Here is a 23405-nt window from a genome sequence, read left to right as displayed (position 1 = left end):
TTCATGTCAGACCCTCCAGCAAGAGGCTTGGAGCTCACGTGTTGCTTTAGTGTTGTGAACCCTGGTGCCATGTTCAAACCCAATATGCAGAAGCCCCACAGCAGAACTTACAGCAGTTAACTGACAAGACAAAAGAACATTTTTTGTCTTTGGCATTCTGCAAAAAAACCCCACAGTTCTCTGTTCTTCCGATGCAACACTTTGATTTCTCGTGCAGTATGAGCTGTCCCCTGGTAAGTTAGCTCTTTGCCTTGCGTCTCCCTCTCTAGCCATGGACTTGCTGTGAGTGTCACACTATTGCCCTTAACTTATTAACACTACTGAAAGCATAAAGCTACAGGGGTCACTGTTTTACCAGTGAAAAGAAGTAAACCCCCAGCCTTCAGTTGCTATTGAAACTCACTCTATATTGAACTGCAAACAAAAGGAGGCCATTCAACCCATCAGTTTGGTACTATAATTAGCAGATAATTAATCAATAGATCTCTTGAAAGAAACTAGGGTATCGACTTCAACCACATGCCTCGGTAGCTTGTTCCATACTCCCACCACTCTTTGTGTAAATGAGTATGCCTCCTGCTCTTACTTTTAAATATCCTTCCACTTGCTGACAGACTGTGTGCTGTGCGCTGTGCAGTACTGGAGAGACCAGATGCAAGACCATCGAACGCATTATCGTTATCACTCTTAGTGGCGTTCAATTTTCTCACATCTGTAAGTATCCACTCCTCAATGCTGCTCTTTCCATTGAAACATGTTGATGGAGCAGGTCCAGCACTAAGTTAATTTAAATGTGATTCCACCATTGTATTTAAGAAACTTTGCACATTTCTTCGTTGAGAAGAGAGTATACTTCTTCTAAGTGAATGTTCATCTGGGGCGAATGTGTGTGTGTGTGCTGAGAGAGCGGTGCCTTCCCTTCCGCTGGCTCATCGCGTCAGGGATCTTGAGGCAGCAGTGTATGGCTCCTGTACAGCGAGCCTCCCTTCCTGAGGGTGCTGCGCAGGTCTGCGGGTTTTCAAAGGAAGACAATCCTCTTCCGCCGCTGGCGTTGTCACAATATTAGTAAGAATCGTACCACACTAAAGGTCAGCCTTCTCCAGGGCGACGGGGTCTCGAGCGGACTGTCGCTACCAGTGAGTCGAGGGCGAGATACAGGACCTTTCGCACGGAGTCAGCAGAACTGTGTCGAGTCTCTGACTTCACACATTACACCTCCTTAACTTCACTGTTGTTCTTCAAAATGTTCCTGTTATTTGAAATAAATTGAGATAAAGGTCGTCCACTGCGTTTGAAAACAGATTTTAAAGCGTGGATTCAGTTACAAACTCTTTGGCGCATGCCAAAAATAACCTACTGTATGTAAAAAAGGTCTCTCCTTTTACTGTATATATCGTTGGGATAGCTTAAGTGTGACAGAACTCCTGTTCAGCTCATTTGTAATAGGTTTATAAAAGCTGGAGCTGTGAATCTTGAAAAGTCTTTTAACCTGTTTGTTGATTTAAAGACTGTGCATACTAGCAGGTGAACGTAAGGGCTAAAACGCCCTAGCAGATTGAGTAAATCCCGGTTTTCAGAATGTGGTCCTTTAGGAGCTGAGGCAACGATACCCGTCGTTCTGTTTCTTTGACAGGAAATGATTCGTGGATATAAACCAGTGTCTCTTGTGTGTTAGCAACAGTGGAATGCACCAATATTTCTCTGTAATGAATCCTAATGACGTATGTACCAGTGAAGTTGCCCCTCTCAATCTGTTAAAGAGATGTGGAATCCTTGTAATTGATGAGGTATTGCCGATAAAACATTTCTCTACATGTTATTGTACGTATAAACTCGATTGCAATTCACAAATACAGTTTTTGAAACGTGTACGTTGTAAAGGCTGTAAGGGGTTACTAATATTCATGCTATTTGAGAGAAACAGTTCTGCAATTTTAGTGCGCTGCTTCAATATACAGTACATGTAGTGACAGCAGTGACAAGTTCCTCCACCGGCAGCACTCGAGCGCGCTGCGCCTTTAAGGCGGTAGGCGTTCGGTGTTGTGACTGACCTCGCTTTGTGCGCTCGCTCGCACGCTCAAGTCACTTGTGCGCTCGCTCGCTCAGTCGCACTGGCGGAGCCGCGGCGGCTGAATGAATCTGGAAGCGCAGGGGCTGTACTCGCTGTGAGTAAGGGACGACTTTCTCTCCGCCCGTCTCCGTATCACGGAGAGGTGGAGGCGACGAGGACAGTGTTATCAGTCAAGCTCGGATTTCCATCTCGTTTTGGTGTGAAATGCTGGTAAGTGGGAAACAAAATCTTTCTAAATGAATTGCTTCTATCTAGCCAGGGGTAACGAAGGTTAGAAAAGATATTTTGCAGAACGCTGCCAAGTCAGTGAACGTAGCCAACTAACGAGATTTGGGGCTGACAGCTTGTGCAGTTGAGTGAATCGACTGAGTGTTGACAGAGGGCAAATTTCTCTCCTTAAATCAGATTTTTTTCACGGTTGTGGCACATTTCCACAGCTTGTGTCTTGCCTCAGAAGGACGTTACATTGTATCGTAGAGTTCGCTTAAACTGCAGTCCGAGTGATAGGTTAAAGTAAGTAGAGATGTGAAATTATTTTTATTGCAGCTTTACATGTCTTTTTATCGATCGTCAAATGCAAAATATTTTTTGCACGGTGGCAAGCATGCAGACCTAGCAGAGAGTGTTCATTAGTTTAAACCCTTGATTTGAAAAGAGGATCTCAGGGTAACGTCAGAAGACCCGAACAGAGCTGAACCCCCTTTTTTCCGTCTCATGACACCTTTGAATGGAAACATGGTGTTGAGATATGCAATTACCGACCACTTTAATTCCCAATACAGCGTATCAAGCCGTTGCTTTGCTTATGCATTCGTAGAGAATTCGGGATGAGAGAATGTGACAAGCCCGTGTGTGTTTTCCATACTGATCTTATCAAGTCGGTGAGCTAAAGGAGAGAAACGGAGCTAAAGTTTTAAGGGGTGTCAGTTTGTCGTGTTGTGCATCTTACAAATTTCAGTCACCCCATTTCAAGTGGGATCTTGCCGTCCTCACCACGTGTGCCTCTGTGTCGAGCGTGAGTATGTGTTGTCGTGTGCAGTGTGCACAGGGTGTCCTTGCAGGAGAGTTCTGCTCCTGAACCCTTCTCTGTATTTTATGAATTGCTAGGACTGACGTTTGGCAGTTCTGTTGTCTTTGGGCAGAGGGCGCTATTTCATCTTAAAGACACAGGTCTCTTGAGAAGCGGGGTTAGACTTTACGGCAGGAGCTGGGTACCTGTCTGCCGGGGCTGCTCTACAGCAGGGGCGCACGACTCCGGTCCTGGGGGGTCAAAAGGTTTCTAGTTTTCTTTATATCTGAGCCCGTCGTTACCCAATTGGACTCATTATTGGCTTAACATGACAAGTGAAAGGCGTTCCTTGTTCTTAAGAATCTGGGGGTTCAAAGAGACCTATAAAACGTGCTGGACAGCGGCCCAAGTGGACCAGAGCAGGACAGCCCGGATTCACTGTACTGTACCTACTATATACTGTACCTACTATACACTGTACAGTACATCATAGATGGTATATGTATACTGTATACAGATGTTGTGCCTGGTCATTGAATACAGTGCAATAAGGTTAACATTTCCTGCTGTGTTCATGTAGCATACGCAATCTCTGAAGCTTTTTTTGTGCTTACATATCATGGTACTCTGGGTTAAATTTCATGCTTTTTTTTTTTAAGAAAACGGTACCAACAAGTTTGTTGTCTCACAGCTTTTACAAAGCCCATTCGGTCGTTTCAAGAACTTACAACGTCTGAAATCGTGCAAGTACAAGAAGAGATGCCATGAATTCTTGGAAGAAATCCTTTACTGCTCTCTTCTTTATTACTGTGTATCTTTAGTTTTTAAAGCCGCGCTTAATTCTTATGGTGGGAACAGTCCACCTCAGAAAGCCGCCCTGCTCTGTGCATGTATTTTTGTCTCTAAAAATCAGTCCGTCTCTAAAAGTCTTACTTGGTTTTGCATGCGAGGACAGTGGCAAATGCACGCAGGTGTGGTGTCAGCTCAACAAGATTGTCACAAGAACATTAAAGCAGCCAGTAAAACAGTGTTATATGAGCAAAGGGAATGGGACAGCTTGCTGTGGAGAGTCAGAATAAAGCTGAAATCGAGGGATTTTGATGTTGTTTGTAAATATTCTGGGTTGGATGCTGTGTATCACGTCCCTCTCTATGCTGTACAGTATATGGAAGTGGTGGGTACGATCCAAAAGATACCATTTTGTCTGGCTCATACAGTACGTGCATTATGTCGCGACAGCTTATTTGGAGACTTGTTTTGTTTCTAATGATCACATCAACAGCTGCAGAAGGGCTGCGTGTCTGGAGCAGTTGGGCGTTAAACATACTGTCTATCTTCTCGTGAATAAATTGTTCCTGATTTGGCTCGATCCCATTTGTGTGTCAGTGGTCTTGCTGGAAGTGGGGCTGACCTTTTAACTTCCCAGAATGCTAAACTCATGATACTGGGCAAGCTTGTGTGCAAAAGTTTGACACTCTACACTGTTCCACATAATTCTGTGGTGATCGCCTGAAACTACACACTGTTTTCTAAGATGATAGCTCATGATAGATCGGAAGTGTACGGAAATTCATACACTTATATTGGCTGCTCATGTATCATAACATTAATTGTTTACTCTTATATAGCGCCTTTCTGGACACTCCACTCAAAGCACTTTACAGGTAATGGGGACTCCCCTCCACCACTAGCAATGTACAGTCCTACCTGGATGACATGACGGCAGTCATAGTGCGCCAGAACGTTGCGATCAAGCTTTTGAAGACTCCGTTTTTTAAAGAAACTGAGAATCACCAAACGTATTTTGTGTTACCCACCTGTTTTGTCCGTGTTTTCCCCCATCTCCACTCACACCCTGCTCCAGCCCACTCACACTCACACTCACAGGCACCACAGCTCCTCCTACAGGATGCTCAGCTCCAATTGGAGGAGAGGCACGCCCCTCTGACACGCCTACCTTCCAGGCAATCATCAGGCCTGCAAGCTCCATGGAGGCCACAGGGGGCGCCGTGTCTCTCTGAGATCACTGGCTGGCTAATCCCACCCTACCCCTGGCGCTGCTCAGTCATGTGCCACCACTTGAGGACAGTCACACTCAGCTAGTGGCATATCCCAGGCTCGAACCCGTGACACCTGGATCACAGGGCTCACGCCACACTCCGGTGTCCTTAGGGTCTGAGTCAGTCACATTCTGACCAGTGTGAATTAATAAGCGCTAAATGTAATGCTTGGTTTCTCCTCACCACTCAGATGTACTGTATGACTAACAGAGCTGTTAGGCCCAACAGTACAAACAGCTGGTGGAGGTTTTGTGTGCATTGTTGATACTCATGACTTACACATGACTTAACTCATGAATATGTCTTAGATGTAAGACATTTGCTCAGCAGTGCAGTAAATATTGCTTTGTAAACAATACACCATCTAGGTCTATTAAATGCTCCATCGCTGGTGCAGGTAATTAAAATGCTCTAGTGGCAATGCTTGCATATATTTGTGAGTATGTACAGTATACAGTATATAGTTATAAATATATAAATTAATATTGAAAGTGTAATTATGGAAATATTTAAAAACATGAAATATGTATTAATCACAAAGCTCAGCCTACCTCACAAACACAATAAAATTGTGTGCAGGCATGCAGAGCGTTTTACCTCATTATAAAAACATGATTTCTCAAGCTTTGTCCTTCAAAAAACATTGAAGGAACTGTGATGTGTGTCTATTGGTGTGAGGTTCTTTTTGCTCATTGTCATGCCATCCTCTCTTTGTGCGTCGTGTGTTTATTGTGTGCTCATGTGAAGACTCCACTGGCGTGGTGCAGTGTGCCAGCATATCCTGAGCTGCCCCAGGGATTCTTACATCCATCCACCTGTGTTCAAACAGCTTTATCCTGCTGGCATGCAAGAGGCACAAGGATACAGCCTGGATGGTATGCTAATGCTTTACAGGCACACACGGGCACACACACTCACACCAGAGCCAGTTTTCACAAAACGTGCGAACCTACTAATATGATTTTGGACTATGGGAGGAAAGGAGCAGAACATATAAACTCCACACAGATAGCGCCCCAGGAGCAATGCTAACCACTGCGCCTCCGTGACGCCCCGTTTCAGTCCAGTGCTCCAGCACGTCCAGCCTGCTGGGGAGGACAGCCACAGGGAGAGTCCGGGAGCCGCAGTTCTGGGGGAGAGGTGCTGAGGCAGGGTTCTTCCCCTGGCCAGATGTTGTCCTTGGCGGCCAGTCCTGCCTGTCTCGCTGGGCAAGGTGAGAAGCTGGCGTCTGCGGGGCCTGGCTGCCAGCTCGCCAGAGTAACTGCAGGGGCTCAAGTCGGTGTGGTGCGCATGGAGGGAGAGCAAAACCAGCAGGGCGTGCTTGCCTCTGTGCACGCTCTCACACAGTCACACACACACACGCACGAGCTCACTGACGAACAATCAGCATCCTGGACTTCCATCATGGTTCATGTGGCACACACTAGCTGATGAAGAAACAGAACTCCCACAGACAGCATCAAGCTTCCAAATGCTGTCATTGGATGCATTTCATTGCCATAACAAATATAAACTCTAGCCCCCATGAGAGAACTGAGTGCCGCGGTGGTTAGCTCTGCTGAGTCCTGGGCTCTGTTCCGGCTCTGATCCTCCCCTTGTTTATGTGAACATTTTGCCAGTTACTCTTGCCTCCCACCTTCTGAAATCATGCTGGCTAGGTGTGATCAGCCCTTCTTATCGTCTCTTCCTGGTGGACTGGCATCTCCTCCGGGGAGAGCGGTCATGTGATCTCAGCCCCTGTGCCCCTGTGCTTCTGGGATAGTTTCCGCCCGCACATGACCCCCCGCCCTCATTAGGGTGGGAGGCTAGCTGTTAGTGGACTGATGGACAGCAGCCCTGAAGCAGCTCTTAGCGCAGTCACAAGAGGGTGTATACTTGAGACTTGGTGGCTAATTCCCTCATGGTAGGGAATAGACACTGTGAAATAGGGAGCTTCCTTCAAGTATCAGTTCTGGACTCTGCTGTGGGTCACAGTATTGACATGAGGAGGCTCCCAGTCATATTACAGTTGTGTGTGAAGGCCGTTTACACCTGCCTGGGCAGAAGCTGTGCCAGCAGATTCACACAACTGTGCACTCCCATAGCACAGCTTATACAGTATAGCATCTTCTGCCTTCTCTTTCTTCATCATCGCACATAACATGGCTTAGACCAGCCGGGCTTTCTTCCTGCTTGAGTTGAAACTGATGTTTTAAGCGAAAAACGAAAGTTGATTTGAAGGGTGAGGGTGTGCCAAGACACCGCCTGTCTTTGTTTCAGCGCATGTTCCTTTTTTTTAACTCCACTTTGGAGGTGTGGTCACGTGATCGACCAGCCCCGCCGACTAGCTTGAGGTGCTGCGTGAGCACAGGCACAAAGGGCACCTTTGATCCCGCGCGCGGGGAGAGGACTGAGCGCTTTGATGGGGCGTAATGAAGCAGTGTGCTGTTCATTCATCAGGACGTCCTGTAGCTGACTGAGTTTTATCAGTCTCGGCGATTATTCCTGAAGGGAGAGGTGAAGATATTCTAGGCCCTAACTTTCGCTGATGCTCCATGCACTGGGGGAGAGGCTGGCTGTTGCCATTTTCTGTGATATAATGGAAGATTTGCTCCATCATAGGCATGACAAAGCATATTGCTTACTACAAGCACATTAATAACATGCAATTTGCTCGGCTAGGCAGGCATTGCAGCAATGCCCCAAATATTATAATCTACATATATTGATGTAGGCAGCTTAATAAATGCAGCCTGCTTAGTGCTGTGCCCAGTGCAGTAGCCCTTTCTGCTTCAGAGGCATTACGTCATAACCGATTGCTTTTGTCACTGGTCAGAATTCTGACAAGTAGGGAATCTTTTACTTGGATTTCTCCTTCACTTTTGTCTTGGATTTTTTAAAGAAAGTAGTTGAGATCTTGGCAGCATGTCTCAAAATCATACTTAGTTTGGACACACAATATTAACGAAAAAGAATGAGGTGCCTGGGAAGATCATTGTAAGATGTCCTGCACAGAGACACGCTGGCGCATGACTTGAACAGTTACACTATCTTTATAGGGCATTTATCAGGGGTGGCTTGAGTCACACCGGGGTGACTCATGGATGTCAGAGATAAAGTTGTTATTGTGCTGCAGGTGAAGTCATCTCCCCGGGCGCCTGGGAAGAGTTTCAGGCTGTACCTGTAAAGAAAGAGTTTGGCAGCAACCTGTGTTAGCTCGTGCCGTGTGCTTTAAGGTCCACCTAATGCCTCCTACATGACTCCTACCCTGAGAAATGAATATGTCATCATTCCAGGAGCTCCTGAGTTTCTGCTCCTATTTCTTGATGGCTCGTGAGTGATTGTGAATTGCATCAGGTTGCTGTCATGTATTGAAAGCAAATATTGTGGGGGGGAGGTATCAGGCTGTGATCTAATCTCCTCACCTTGAAACCCCTGAATCAGATGACAGCCCAGAGCCCGGGCATCGCTTTGAAAAACACCTAGCAGACCAGGAATGCGGCTCTGTGCCAGCCGTTCATTTAAAGCCATTGGCTGCTGCTCCGGGCTGGTCTCATCCATCCATGGAATGATGTTTGCGATAGCAGCCTGTAGCATTTCCCCTGCAACCACACAGGCCTCCCTCTCCACCTCCTTCTCTGCAGTGCATTCCTCTGGTTCACAGGATCTGATCAGACAGGAGCTGGCAGGGCAGGCAGAGGGAGGGCAAGGAGGCAGCGCAGACCGAGGGAAGCTCTCATGCTACCCTGTACACAGCCTGCAGTTCGCCTCTAGCAGTCAGCCATGCAAGCCCTCATCCAAAACATCAGCCGCTCTATCTCTCAGATTGCAGGGTCTGTAGAACTGCAACAGTTGACACTGCAGAGCATGTCATGTTGAGCCAGCAGCCTTATCACCCTGCAGCTCACAACTGGCAGCCCGCTGAAGCTTAGGAGCTGTGAGTCTGGTCAGGACCTGGGTGGGAGACCTCCTGGGAAAAACTAAGATTGCTGCTTGAAGAGTGGGGCCAGTAGGGGGCGTTCACCCTGCAGTCTGTTTGAGTCCTAATGCCCTACCATAGGAACGGGGACACTATATTGTACATACTGTAGGCGCTGTCCTTTGGATGAGATGTAAAACCAAGGTCCTGAATCTCTGTGGTCATTAAAAACCAAAGGGCATTTCTCAAAAAGCATAGGGGTGTTACCCCGATGTCCTAGCTAAATTCCCCCCTGGCCTTTACCAGTCATGGCCTCCTAATAATCCCCATCTATGAATTGGCTTCATCACTCTGTTCTCCTCCCCACTGATAGCTGATTTTGGTGAGTGTACTTTCGCATCATACAGGTGGGGCTGCACACTGGTGGTGGTGGAGGGGAGTCTCCTTTACCTGTAAAGTACTTTGAGTGGAGTGTCCAGAAAAGCGCTATGTAAGTGTAAGAACTTTTTATTAATGGTTATCTGTTCTATGTCATGTCATTTTGAATTTCTTGGGCTGATTTTAAGTGTGCCTTTTCATATCACATCACATCCAATAACTGGTTATCCAATGCAGGGTCACAGTGGCCTGGAGCCCATTCTGGGAAACGCTGGGCACAAGGCAAGGTACACCCTGGACAGGATCCCAGTCCCTCACAGGGCACACGCAGACACAGCAGACACACACACACTCACACAAGGGCCAGTTTTCCCAGAAGCCAGTTAACCAACCTGCATGTCTTTGGACTGTGGGAGGAAATCAGAGCATTTGGAGGAAATTCACACAAACATGGGGAAAGCATTCAATCTCCATGCAGATAGCACCCTAGGAATTGAACCCAGGCCCCAGCACTTTGAGGCAACAATGCTAAACACTGTGCCGCTGTGCCACCTGTGTTTATTCGCTAATGTTTCAAATACATACTACTGTACATACAACGCCAGATCATTGAGGGTCTTCCAATGCACTTCACAAATAAGAAGACTTCCAAGGAGACATTTGCAGTTGTGGAAATGGAGGATTTTAGTGTCAGTTGAATATCTAAGGCAGCAGTGTGAAGAAGTGGTTAGGGCTCTGGATTCTGGAGGGTTGCGGGTTTGAAACCCAGGTGAGACGCTGTATACTTGCATAAGATATTTTCCCCAAATTGTTCCAATAAGTGCTGTGTTGTATAAATAGGTCTCCATGTCATTATCGTAAATTTGTTCTCAGTCGGCTTACCTGGTAGAAGAAAGGGAAAACAGAAAGGTAGCGACTGATGCAGAACATAGAAGGACTTCACTCCCTCAGTGGCGTTGAGTTAGTGGGCAGGATATGTTTATACACAGCCTGATAACCCATGTCATTCCTCTGCAGTGCTGTGTTACTGTTTGTTCTGTAGACAAAACACACCTTTAATGCCGGTTCAGTTTTAAAAGTCCACTGGTAACTCTTCTTTACAAAATTCTGTTACTCAGAAGCAGAGTGTAAGCAGCACTGGTCCTATATTTGAATACAGTGCTTCTCATTGTGTCCCTCTGTGGGATAGAATCGCCAGAGGGCTTCTTTCAAAAAGGTTTCATATATTTCACACTTTGTCTGTAGGCTTATTGTTGTTCACACATTATCATATATTTTGAATGTAAGCCCAGAGTGTAATTCAGGTCATCCTGCTGCTATAGCACTTACTAACTACCTTGGCTGATGCTCTGGGTAAGAGCTTACATTTGTACTCATTTATAATTCACTGAAACAAGTGAGGTGAAGTACTTCGCTTGAGGGTTCAACAGCAGCATCTTACCTGGGACTGCTAGCCCAGTATACTCGCAGTGCTCCAGTATAACAGCTTCTGCTGCCCGCAACCTCAGCCTCAATCAGGAGACCTGTCTTCCTCTGCTCAGAGCAATCAATAATGCCATTTCTCTGCAAGCCCCGTTCAGAGTACCACGTCTCCCTATACGGTGCTGCATATGCAGATATCCCCAAATTCACACTGGTGTTCTTTATTCAGTGTCGTCGTACGTTTAGTAGCAGTCTTGGGAGGCTGCTTGAGAGCCTTGCTGTTGGGAATCTATTAACAGTAATGAGCTGGAGAAATTCACAACTTGTTTTGCATTCCTGCCAGATACCCCCCCCCCCCCCCCCCACGCCTTCCCTCTCAATGACCTGCTTGTTTCTGCCCCTGTTCCCCCTCTGTCACAGACAATTAGAGACCGTCAAAACATGGCCCGGCCTGGATCAGCCACACAGTGTCCCGCACCTGGCTTGGGTTTCACACTAATATCCCCCGGTCCATTCCGGGCGCGTGCGGCATACTTCAGCACAAAGCTATTCTTTCACTGGGGAGCCAGGTCACATATGGAACGATTTTTCGCGCAGGTTTGCTTTACTGGCTTCTAAAAGCCGAGTCGCTCGGAAGTGACATTTACTAGTCAGAAATTAGTGATGTACTTATACTGTAGGTGACAGTAACTCTCTGTCTCTCTGCAACTCTTCTCTCCTGCATTTTGTCATTTAGTCTTTTGCTATGCTGAACCAAAGATGTTTTGGTTAACGATTTAGTGTTTATATAGAGATTTGTCAAATATTAGTGATTAATTTCCTTTCAATCAAGGGACTATTGTACTGTAGATGCATAGTCACGGTCCTACTAATGTAACTCTGACCCTTATCCCAACCCTAAAACTAACTCCATCATTACTGAATATCCAGAGGTGCATTGTTTACATTCTATAGAACCTCAGATGATACTGCATTGATCATTAGTCAAATATACATCTAACATTCATTTTTAAAATGATGCTGTGAGATACAGTAGTTCTGCTTTGCCCTGGTCTCTCTGGGTTTTTCCTGTGGGACACTGTGAAGGTGAATGCATTAATTCATTATTCTAATATAATCAAACCTATGCATGGAATTACCACTACCACAGTCACTGCGATCATTTTAACTTAGACTGGGGGATATGTCTTTACACAAAGTATTGTTGGAGTCTGTAACAAGCTACCCAGTTGGGCTGTTGAAGCCGATACCTTGGCTTCTTCAAGAATGCGTGGATGACGTCCTTGAATCAAGACAGGAGGTATTACTCTGCACACAGAGGCCAAATGGTTTTCTCTCATTTCTAACTGTTCTTACATTGCTAGATGTACTTTTTTTACTCATGATGCTGTTATATTGGTCAGTTTAATCACTGAGACACACTAATCACACAGTGGCCTTATGGCCATCATGTAAGCCTAGGTGTCCCCAATATGAGGGATGTCCTGTAACGTGGCACAGTTCTGATTCGAGGTTGATTACCTGAGGGTCACACATACGCTGTTGTGATTCATGGTGGCGAGAAATCCAGAGCTCTGAACGCTGTGGAGCTTTCACAGGACCACTCCAGCACTTCTGCGTAATACCACGGACATTGCCTTAGAAAGGGGTTCAGGGAGCCTAAGGAAATGGTTGATTCTCAACTGACTAAAAAGGAGCCGTATGAAATGGTATGAAATGTAGTGTAATGATTATATTGTGTGCTGAATGATATAAGAACCTTCAATTAACCCATCATGTGGCAGCAGCGTAGGATAGTGGTTAGGGCACTAGTCTTGTAATTACACGGCTGTGGGTTCAAATACCAGGTGGGACACTACTGTTGTAGCTTTGAGCAAGGTTTTTCGCTTGGATTGGAAGCTGTATGAATGGACACAAACCTCAATCCTTTTGGACAAAGACATCAGCCAACATAGTAATTTTATAATTCAGGTTTAAGGTCTTTAAAGGTCTTAACCCTTTTTGAGGTTTTATGCTAACTGCATAATACTTTTCAAGAAGCGATGGCTTGTTTTATAAACACACAAGGCGTGCTGTGTCATTAATCCGTTCATGAGCTACATAAATGCCTCTTGAACTACGCGGTAATTCTCTCACACTTTGTCCTCTACTGCCGCAATCCCTCTTCCCACCTCTAGGAGGCAGTGCCAAGTGTTCCATTCCAGAACGCTGCCTCACCAGAGCAGCTGCTCTTCTGCTTGTGTCAAGGCTCGTTACACGGTTAGTATTAAATTATGCGAGGCTGTTAATGCTGCTCCGTATGGTGTGAATATAGGACGTGCTGACCTGCTTCTTCATGGTCATGACACCTGTAATGGGTTATTTATATCCCCGTCTGTGGTTAATTATGGAGGTGGCATGTTTTCTTGCAGTGGTCTGTAGCTGGTTGGTCTCTCTGCGCCTGGCTGCTGGAGACTAATGGCACCTCCACCTGGGCTCTGACCCCAGATGTGTGTGCTAATGCACAGCAGATGGGCCCTCTCCATGGCACACTGGCTTCCCAATGGCAAAGCTGCTGTGTGGTATTGCAAACTAGGGGGCAAGGATCAGCGAGCTATGCCTAACAGTGCCATAGTTCTGAGGAAATAAGAGCCAGAATGTCGCCCGTGATGCAAAGTTACGTACTAGCTCCTGTGCAGTGTCGTGACACAGACGTGCTTGTTTCTTCCAAGGGCTGGTTTGTGAGCCTCTTTCCTTGCGATCAGTGGTGCAGAAACTCCGGCCGTTGAGGCCTTTGAGGTCCCTCCGTGCAGGAGGGGGGTCCGGGCCTTTGTGTCTTGATGTCTTTAGCAGCCCCAGCTCCCCGCAAGGCTCCCCCTGCAGATGGATGCCTTTCTCTCGCCCCGCGCGGCTCTGTGTTTGTTTGTTTTATTGTGGGAAAATTCCTGCGCGTTCGTGAGAGCTCCGGCCTGGGCTCCAGTTCCCAGGAGCCAGCGAGGAGAGGCCGGTCTCTGCCGAGCTCCCAGTGCAGTTCGTCCCCCCTTCGACAGCGCAGGCCGGGCTGAGACGCCACAGGTCTGACAAGCGTCGGCTTTCTCGCAGTGCTGGCGTCAGTGTCTCTTCACCTGCAGAGGTGGGGTTTTGACGAGAGCAGCCGTTCCGTGCCGGTTGTCAGGTTGTCAGGCTTGGCAACGGAACGTGTGCTGACGGAGCTCGGTTTCCTCAAAGAGTGCATATAAATTAGGCATCAAAAGAGCCCGCAGAGAGACAGCTAAGACATTTTCACTCATTTCGTTATTTAAAATACGAGGTGCGGAGGATGAAAAGGGTACGGAGACGATGTATTTGAATTTGAAGCAGCCTGTGTCTGCACAAAGCACATTTCTTTTCCTAATTCCTGAAAGCTGTCCAGATCAGACTCCCCTGAAATGACTCCTCCTTAGAGAAGCTGGCCTAGTAAACGTGCCTTTTAGTCCACTTCTCCCTCGCCCGAGTAACCCACTACAAGACCCATGTCCCTCGCGTCAGACTCCCCCAGACTTTCGGCATTTGGTGACAGTGTCAGAGCAGCCCTGCCCCCTCTCTCCCTGAGAGAAAAATCTTGCGTCACACGAAACAGTCAGTTATTTCCATGCCACTGACACATCATTAAACTGTTCCCTTGGCAAAGGGCTGCGTGTGCTGGGAGCCATTGTGAACACTCGCGAACTTCACTGCTTGCTAAACGAAGGGAGACGATCCTATCTGAATCCTGCTGTGCCTTATGCCAGATCAGATTGTCCTGATCTAATCCTTTATTTTAGATGGGCAAGTCCCTCTGACTCAGGGGCATCTTTTGGTTTTCTTTTCAGACTGCGCTGAGCCCACATACGTGTATCTTGATTAGTCAGTTGGAACACAATCAAAAAATTACCTGTATTTCCTGACTGCAGAGTGGTTCCACCAAGAGGTTGTTTGTTTAGAGGGCACATTAAGCTCTGTAGTCTAAATTAAGGGAGAGCAATCCCGGTCCCGGAGGGCCAGTGTACAGTACCTGCAGGTTCTCATTCCAGCTCGGCTCCAATGAGTGTAACTAGATAATTGTCTTAACGGGGCCAATTTAAAAAAAACAGCTCCCAGCTCTTCTGATGCTGCTGCTTTGAACACCTGCAGACACACCGGCCCGCCAGCGCCAGGATAGCCTGCCCCTGGTGTGTTGTTCAAATCTGGGCCGTGCCATTATTCAGCTGAGCCTGCAGCTGGGTTTGGTGGACCAGAGCTGCCCAAAAGACACCAGAAGCATTGGCATTGAGACTTGAGCACTGACAGCAAGAGCTGAACAGGCACTGCGGGGCAGTTTTCTGCACTGACAGGCTGAAGGAACAGATGCCTATCTTGAACAGGGGGGATGATGGACAGGACCTGATACAATTATTCAGAGTCCTCAAAGGCTTTTACTCAGTCAAATGAAGTGATTCGAATCAACAATGAAACCAGAGGACACGAGTGGAATTTACATGGAGGTGTGTTTATACCTGAGAACAGGAGGAGTGTGGAACAGGTGATCCAGCCCTGTTGTTGAAGCCGATACACTTCTTTCCAGAAACAGCTGGATGGGATCTTCAGATTAATTTACTACTAAAAACCAAAAGCGCTGGAAGGACCAAATGGCCACCTCTCATTTGTAACCTTTCTTCTGCTCTTATGACCAAATGGTGCCTTGTTTCTCTTGTCAGAGATGATGAGGGCACTGCCTTCAACCTCCCCCCAGCCAGCATCCCATGGGGAATCTCCAGCTATGTACAATTTGCAGATTCCTCAGGGGATGCTGATGTATCAGCCGAAATAGATCATGCCAATTCAAATTTTCAAAAAATAAAAAAAATTTCTGTACCTTAATTGTATTTCACGTCGGTTTATATGTGGACACTGTTTCTCTGTGCGCTGGATACTGTGCAGTCAGCTCATTCGGTAAGGTGTGGTGTTTGCAGACTTGGTGCAGCTCGGTAAACTGTAAGAAGGCAGGGCTGCTAGAGTAGCTGCTCATCAGCAGCCAATGACACATTAAAATCGGTTAACAAAAAAGCTAGCCCATAGACAGAAAAGATTTCAGAATAGAATATGTCTGATATTTTTCTCTAAGGTTTCACAGGAAAATAATGACTCACTTTTGCTCATTGTTTCAAGATCTCTTATTGCTCTTTGTGGTATTCCTCATTGTGATGCTTAGTATTGAATCATTTAAAAAAATGTACTGTAGATATACAGTATCTGTCAGTCTGACTCAGATACATTGCTCTGTTTTATCTCTGTATATTGGTCTGATTCAAATATCTCAAAAGATATTTGGATGTCTTTATTAAAATGGTCTCACACATGTTACCTTTGTATGTGAAATGGAAAATTAATATTGGATAAAATATACAATTCTTTTGTATCTACTTTTTAATGAAAAGATTTGATGATCAGTTAGTCCCTGACCTCAGGCATATACTGTAGTACAGTGATCCTATACATTATTCATGTTAGCAATTAAACACTGATTTGTTTCTAAAAAAAGTATATGGCATATTAGATACCATAAAACATTTTCAAAAGTAATTGGGTGTAATTAAGCATAGAGAAAGAAAATAGATAAAGAAAACTTTGTGCCTCCAGTGAAACTGTCCTGTTTTGAAAACAGGGTACGGAGGAGTAATGAAATTTGGTACATAAATGGAGCCATGGGGAACACCGCAAACACCGAAGGGCACTAACACTGAGTCTGCCAGAGGATGCTTGCAGGTCATCGTGGACACACACAGTGGTCCCGTGAAACCTGTTTACCGCCCTCTTGGCTATTATATTGTTGCTCATAGGAACTTTGGCGATAGTACCACATTTTGGACCACAGTTTTCACAACACATTTGTCTGACTCAGTTTCTAAGATAATTTTTCAGTTGTAAAACGCTTTGCTAATCCTTCTGCCTGAGCCAATGTGCATTTTTGTGTGAGTGACTTTGGATCTGCTTGAGGTAGCACTGTTCCAAACATCATTAATCACGCAGCGGCTGTTAGCGTCACCTCCCCTGATCTGCTTTCCTCTGCTGCTGACAGTGCAGGCACGCACAGCGCACAGTGCCCTGATCAGAAATTAGCTGGATAAATGGACTAAAAGGTCACTTGATTGAGGCTCATTGTTTTCCCCCAGACCGATTGGCATGTTATTTTTCAAGCCACCTTCAGCCCACCATCCCCGAAGAGCTTGCATCATGGGTGCCCTTGAGTGAAGCTCACATGGTCAGCCGAAGCCCTGATGCTGTTGTGCTGGTGGGGCACATGCGTTTGCAGCAGCTTCTGTCCCCACTCTTGACAGTGCCTTGCTTGCGCCCTGTGTGGTCTGGCAGGGATCAAAGTATTTCTGTAGTGTGTTCATGTTGAGACGTTAGTGTCTGAAAACGGATTTTTGTCTGCCTTTGTAAACTCTAGGAACATTTGTTTAGGTAAAAGATTGAAACAGAATGAACCTGAACCCTTAATTGAAGAAAAGTTCTGCTTAAGCCTTTACATTTGTTTCAGCAGATGGAGGTGTCGGAGCGTCCCATGGAGTTATTTGAGATTTGCAGCTTTTCAAGAGATGATTATAATCATCAATAATGCGTTTAGCTCAGTTAAAATGTCCATTAAGGAAAGTGGGACCTCTGACAATAGGAAAAATGGAAGGAACTAGAGTCATGAGACTGATTGGAAAGCTGTCCCAGCTGTCCCCTGGACCAAGCTTTGGGCAAGAATAGTCAGAGAGCTGGAAACTTCAGGGTTTACAGACACTATCCCTGTGTCAACAGCTGTGTACATCTGAAAAATGGTTAGATTATGGTTCTGACTGTGAAGTTATTAAATAGCTGAACTGCTGTGAAGAATAATGTCTGCAATCCCTGCATGGGTCTTTGATACTCAGCAGTATCAAAGCCATGGTCTTGTAAACTTGCTCTTTCTTGAGTTGTAGTTGTGTTCCAATGAAATCTGTTTTCGGGAGCCATCATGGTCTCTGCCTTTCAGGTGGCTTTTTACCCCTTCTGATTCTCTTAAAAATGCACTGCAAGCTTTGACAACATTGGTCTCCGCTTCTGGACATGTTTCCCAGTCTCCTGTACTTTGTTTCCAGGTCTCGTGTACTTTGATATGTTTCTATTGCCCAGGCTGTGGTACTGTATATAGGACATCTTTTGTCTTAGTTACTGTTAATACTTAGATTTAATTTTCCTGTCCTGCTACAGTACAGCTGTATCCTTCATTATTGTTTGGTTAATCAGTGTTTTTGTTATTAACTGCAGGTGGGAGAGAGATTTTCTCATAAGCTAGTTTTGCTGTAGTGTAGCTAGTTTTTGGCATTTTATTAACGTTCTTTTCATCTTGTTTTTTTTAAAGTCTTCTTTAACTGTGACAAAATATGGTTCTTCTTGAATCCTACCTCAGGACTGCCAAATGTTTACTTACTGTTCTAATAAATACCCTCCCTCATCACTTTTCCATGGAAATTTGGTTCTGTGAGCATCATTATTAAGTGTATATTTCTTTATTTTTTAGATTCTTTTTAGAGTGATTTTTATTTATCAAGTTAGAGCTTGAGACTTCACAAGACTCGAGTATGCAATTGCTCACCTGGTGTGAAAGAAATGCATTTTTTATACATTGGATGTTGTGGTTTTGACACAGTTTTTCAAATTTGGTGGCTCTATTTATTTTATTTTTATACCTGGCATCATAAGAATAAAGCTCTGTTGTTTTAGTGGGTGTGTGTCTCTTTAAAACTTGCTTGCGTCTTCCTTATGGAACACTGGTTCTCTGGTGCTGGGCCCTCATTCGCTGCCAGGTTGTCATGGCTACAGGCCGCAGTACATAAACTGGGAGATGTTTGGGGAGTTACGGGCCACGGAGCAGGAAATCTCTCGCATTCTTTATCTCTGACCCTTTGGACTTCATTCAGGCGGCACAGAGAAAAAGTCACTCCATCGCAATTATTATTTTTGTCTTTTTTTTTTACCGCTTTCTAACTTTAACACAACTGCTGAAAAGCAAGGTGCCAGTGAGATAATGAACCACACTAGCTGGTCTTTAGGTCTTTTCTACTAATAGTAGGGAAATTATAGAAACAAAAAATGACATGTGATACATGTGATAGTTATGACGTGAGCCTGATTAGCTTATTATACTGTATGTTGGTTGTGGTAATTTCCAATTTATCTATTATTTACTTTATCTATATTTATTATTACTATATCTGTATTTATAATAGGTGAGAAAGTAGTGCCTGTCTCCTGTCTGAGGAGAAGTGGGTGTAGGGCAGAAATCTAACACTACATTTCCAGTTTCTCTTATCAGAGGGCTGCTCCTCAAAGCCCAATATACTGTACTGTATTCTCCTTGCTGCCTGGATCCAACCACACAGGCAAGTCCTGTCATTCGGATTTAAGTTCACTGTAAGTTAATCTGGCTGCCAAGTGACAAAAGCATTGATCAAGGGCAGAGGAAGACAACAATCGGTGTCAAAAATCAGATTCCTGTCTTTTTGTACTCATCTGGGTATCGGTTTTGCATGGAAATCCTGTGATAAAACTAAAAGCAGCTCTAGACTGTCAGGCTTGTCTGACTCCTGTTTGAGCAGCTGGCCCAGAAAAGGTATTGTGTGGGTCTCATTAGCTGACTGCTAACAGCTGAAGCACCTGGAAGGATGGTCACACTTTGTGCTGGTGTTCTTAAATGCCATTTAGCTTGGAGTGTTAGGAATTTGCCTTCCGATATCAGGAGAAAGCTGATGATCCTGTTTTTTATTAGGCATGTCAGGATCAAGATCTCCTGAAAAACGTGGCGGGACGAACTGTGTCTGGGTGTGAGCTGTAACGGAACAAGTAGAGGTTAGTTTCGCACTGAGAAGCAGAGCGAATGAGGGGAAAAAAGTGACCTTTCAGCCTCGGAGCCACTTCACCTGAAGAGGATGTCTTCAGGAGGTCACGTCCGCAGAGATTCCACCGCCTGAGCCTCGTGCTTGTTCCTTCTTTTTCTTCTTCTTTCTTTCTGCTTTTCAGAAGAAACAAACCTCTGCTTCTCCCTTAAAACCTGATCTGAACGGATCAAGAGAAACGCACTGCGCCCTTTCCGGTTTTCAATATATTACGTTGGCACTCGCAAGCAATGGCGTTGGTGATTCAAGGCGAGTCTTTGGCTTTTGGAAAGATTTGTGAGGGCTGGTCATGGCCCGAGCCCATGGTTTCCTGTAGCACAGGTCTTCAGGGCGCTGAGTTGGCTCCACAGTAGTCAGTAGGTTAAGTACCTGCCACAGATTAGGGCTGTCTGGGGTCTTCGTGCAGTCTGGTGCTGTAAACGGAGTGGAGTCATAAAACTTGTTCAGTCAGCCTGGACTGTGTAGGAATCCTGGCCTGGCACCTCCCTGGATATATTTTACTGTAACGAGTGGCTTCTGAAACAAAATCTTTGTCTTTTTTGTAACAAAAAAAAGTATAATAGAAGAAGAAAATTACAATCTTGGCTGTGGTTGGACCGAGGGGATTTACAGTAAAAAATACACTGTTAACATTTTCCACTCCTGGCAGAGGAGCTCTTTCTGCAGCCGCACTCAGATGATGGCGAAGAGGCAGGTGTACAGCTAGACTGAAGGGCTGAGCCACTTTGATACAGTATCTCGCTCAGCCCAGGTCCTGGAGCTCTCCTGCGTCTGCAGATAATGTATCTGAAATTCACCACCTGGAAGCGATGCTGGACTTTCTCAGCCTAATAGACAGCTGTTTCTGTTAAGTGACCGTGGGTTGAAAGGAAAAAAAACTGGAAGCCCCTCTGTCCCTCAAGGACCTGAGATGGCAATTCCTGAGTCATTAAAAGTTTCCCATTATGTCTTTTCTCCAGTGTGTGTGGTTCATTAAGGTGAGGAAGAGCTGTGATCAGAGGACCTGCCTCTTTCCCTCCTCATACGGGGGTCCCAGAGGAGTACTGAACAAGTGACCTTTGTACTCCAAATAGTGTACAAATACAGAGAATCAAACGCTAGTTTTGAAATAGAAAACTGCTGTATGTTTAACCCTCAGAACACAAAGCCTCACCCTTAATTGTGAAACAGCTTGTGCTGATTTTCCTGTTTGATGTGTCTGATTACACATTGCTGGTATGATTCACTAGAGACGCTTTAGACTTAAAGCCAGGACAGAGACACCTGAACTAGAGAGGACGCCAAACACAGAGGTCTAACTGCAGCAATTACACAGGAAAGTGATCTCCTAGCAGCTGACTTTCAACTGTGTCCAGCTGACAAGAACATGATCAAGCTGGTCTATATATCAGCAAGATCAAAGCAGCTGAAAGCAGGACAAAATAAACCTTTTAAGTAACGTGCTGAGTAGTCCAGAGAAAGAACTCCACTACCCTCTGAAGTTACTCTAAGAAACCTGTGACAACATTTAACACTGGAACCTATCTCAGAGTAATTGGTTATATTTTGGCTGTATGACATCAACTCATTTCTATAGCAACTTCCATTGCACTGACCTCAAGGCAGTTTCCATGAAGGAATTAAACATTACAATGGAGGAAAGAAGGCAACTGAATAAGAGCTTGGGTTTGGGGAACACTTCTGGAATTTGAAGAACAATGCATCTGGCAGGCATTGGGTGCAATTACAGATTCCTACCCATTGTCTTTTGCTGTGTGCCCATGTATTTTGGTCCTGGCAGTTATTAGGACAGGGGCAAAGCCAACTGGGGGAGGTGTAGCTCCTCCATAGCTTCCACTGGACAGCCGTAAGCCCGGTGGGAAACAAGACGAAATGCTTGTGCCAAGAAATGACTCCACTGCTGTCTGATCTAGTTGAGAGAGAGCTTTTCAGGACATGCGTCAGAGTGCACAACTGAAAAATTCACATGTGAATCTCACCACAAATTTGTTTCTAGCAATACATCTGTTGTTAGACCAGTTTTATTGGCCATGGGTGTTTCTCTGTGTATCATGACGGGCCTTGTTGGGATAGGTAGGGGAAATGGGAAGTGTTCCCCTGTTTTGTAAACACATTCCACAAATAAACTTCCTTGAAACGTCCTGCAGGCGCCACAGACAGACGCGTGACTGCCCAGGCTTTGTAATATCGGACAACAGCGTACTGGATCTGTCTGACAATCAGAAATGATCAGAAGACATGAAACTGCGAACTCTCAAACTCGAGGGGTGCTGGGGCTCCTCGGCGACATAAACTGTGTATGGGGGGGGGGGGGCGGGGGACCCCAAGGACGTAAAGCCTAGCACAACAAGCCCATTGAGTCGGCTGTCTCCCTCAATAGTTGTTTTTGATCTTGTCTGAATGTGTTAGGGAGCTGTTAAAAGTTTGAAATCTTTTATTGCTGGTGTTGGTGTTGGAGCGACTCATTGCTGTGTGGTTGTACAGTAACTCTGTTCAGCCAGGGCAGGTGTGTGGTGACAGCGCTGGCCTGAGCAGATGTCTCCTTGCCAGCGGACTGCGGGAGCAGGGGTACAGTGGGAGGTGGAGGGGTCCTCTCTGTCCAGCTCTGATCAGATGGTATGAAAGGCACTGGGGAGTATTTCAGGCTCCTGCTCCCCGGATTTGATCTTTGAGGGCCATGCAGCACTGGAATGCTGCTTATTTCTGGCATGTTTTCCGTCTTCTTTACCATTTTAGGCTGTGCTAGTGTTTCTCTGTAAGGGAGTTCAGCTTTCTGTAGGATCTATGCAGCAGGAGAGATGGCTGGAAGAGATTAATAACGAAAAGAGAGTGGAGAGTTTTAGGACCTCTCGAGGGACAGATCTCTCTTCTTTTTATATATTTATGGATGTGTTTTTAAAATGCAGTCATGCTGTGTTTGCCTTTTCCCTCACACCACTTGCACGGATATGACATGATGTCTTCTGCCAGGCTAAGACAATGTTTGTGACATCTGCATGTACACAAACTCAGGAATATAAGGAGAGTCTGTAGCTTATTCAGCCAAGAGCCTTATTACTTGACTAGACCTGAATGACTACACTATATCCTCTTTAATCAGCCTTGAGCATAATTGAAATGATTAATATTATTGATTCAGTTATTGTCAATTTTTATTGGAAACCCCTGTATTGGATAAAGCGTTTAGAAGATGAATGGATGTTGTGAAAACTGCAATAAGTGCAAAGATCAATTTACAGTTGTAGGCCTAAGTAATGGCACCTTGAACCTGACACCTGTTGATGCTCAGATTTCAGTTTAAGAAGCAGTCTGATGAGCTATGCTTACTTGTCTGTGAAACCTCTTCTAAGATGACTGCAGGCAAGTAAAAGTAAAGGAGCTGTGTGCAGTACAGGTCAGCAGCAGCTGTACATACGGTACTGTACAGTACACTGTTCCACAGACCTGCCTCCCGTTTGTAAAGAAGCACTTCCCGTCCTGAACCCGATCCGAACAGCACGCCCTCTCTTCCCACACTCCGCACGGAGATGGATTTAGGAGTTGGCGCCCTGTTGGCAGTCTCCATCAGGACTTCAGAGACCTCGCTGAGATCCCCCTAGTTAATCTTGTGAGTTGGCGCGAGGGAAGATGGAAAGCGCGGTTTTCTGAAAGCCCGTTCCGCCAGGCT

General features: G+C 45.6%; 1 protein-coding gene across 2 annotated transcripts in view; it reads left to right on the top strand.

The window, feature by feature from the left end:
- The first annotated feature begins 2110 nt into the window (after positions 1-2110).
- Positions 2111-23405, top strand: part of daam2 (dishevelled associated activator of morphogenesis 2) — a 121613-nt gene continuing 100318 nt past the window's right edge. Inside the window, exon 1 of one of the 2 annotated variants that reach the window (XM_088907593.1) lies at positions 2111-2281. The gene's annotated coding sequence lies outside the window, so the exon portion shown is untranslated. The remainder of the gene's footprint in view (positions 2282-23405) is intronic. The other variant, XM_088907584.1, reaches the window with a different exon arrangement.

This window comes from Atractosteus spatula, chromosome 2 (assembly GCF_055471065.1).
Source record: "Atractosteus spatula isolate fAtrSpa1 chromosome 2, fAtrSpa1.hap1, whole genome shotgun sequence".
NCBI classification, from domain to species: Eukaryota; Metazoa; Chordata; class Actinopteri; order Semionotiformes; family Lepisosteidae; genus Atractosteus; species Atractosteus spatula.
Note: the sequence above shows the minus strand (reverse complement) of the source record. Positions and strands in the feature narration are given on the sequence as shown.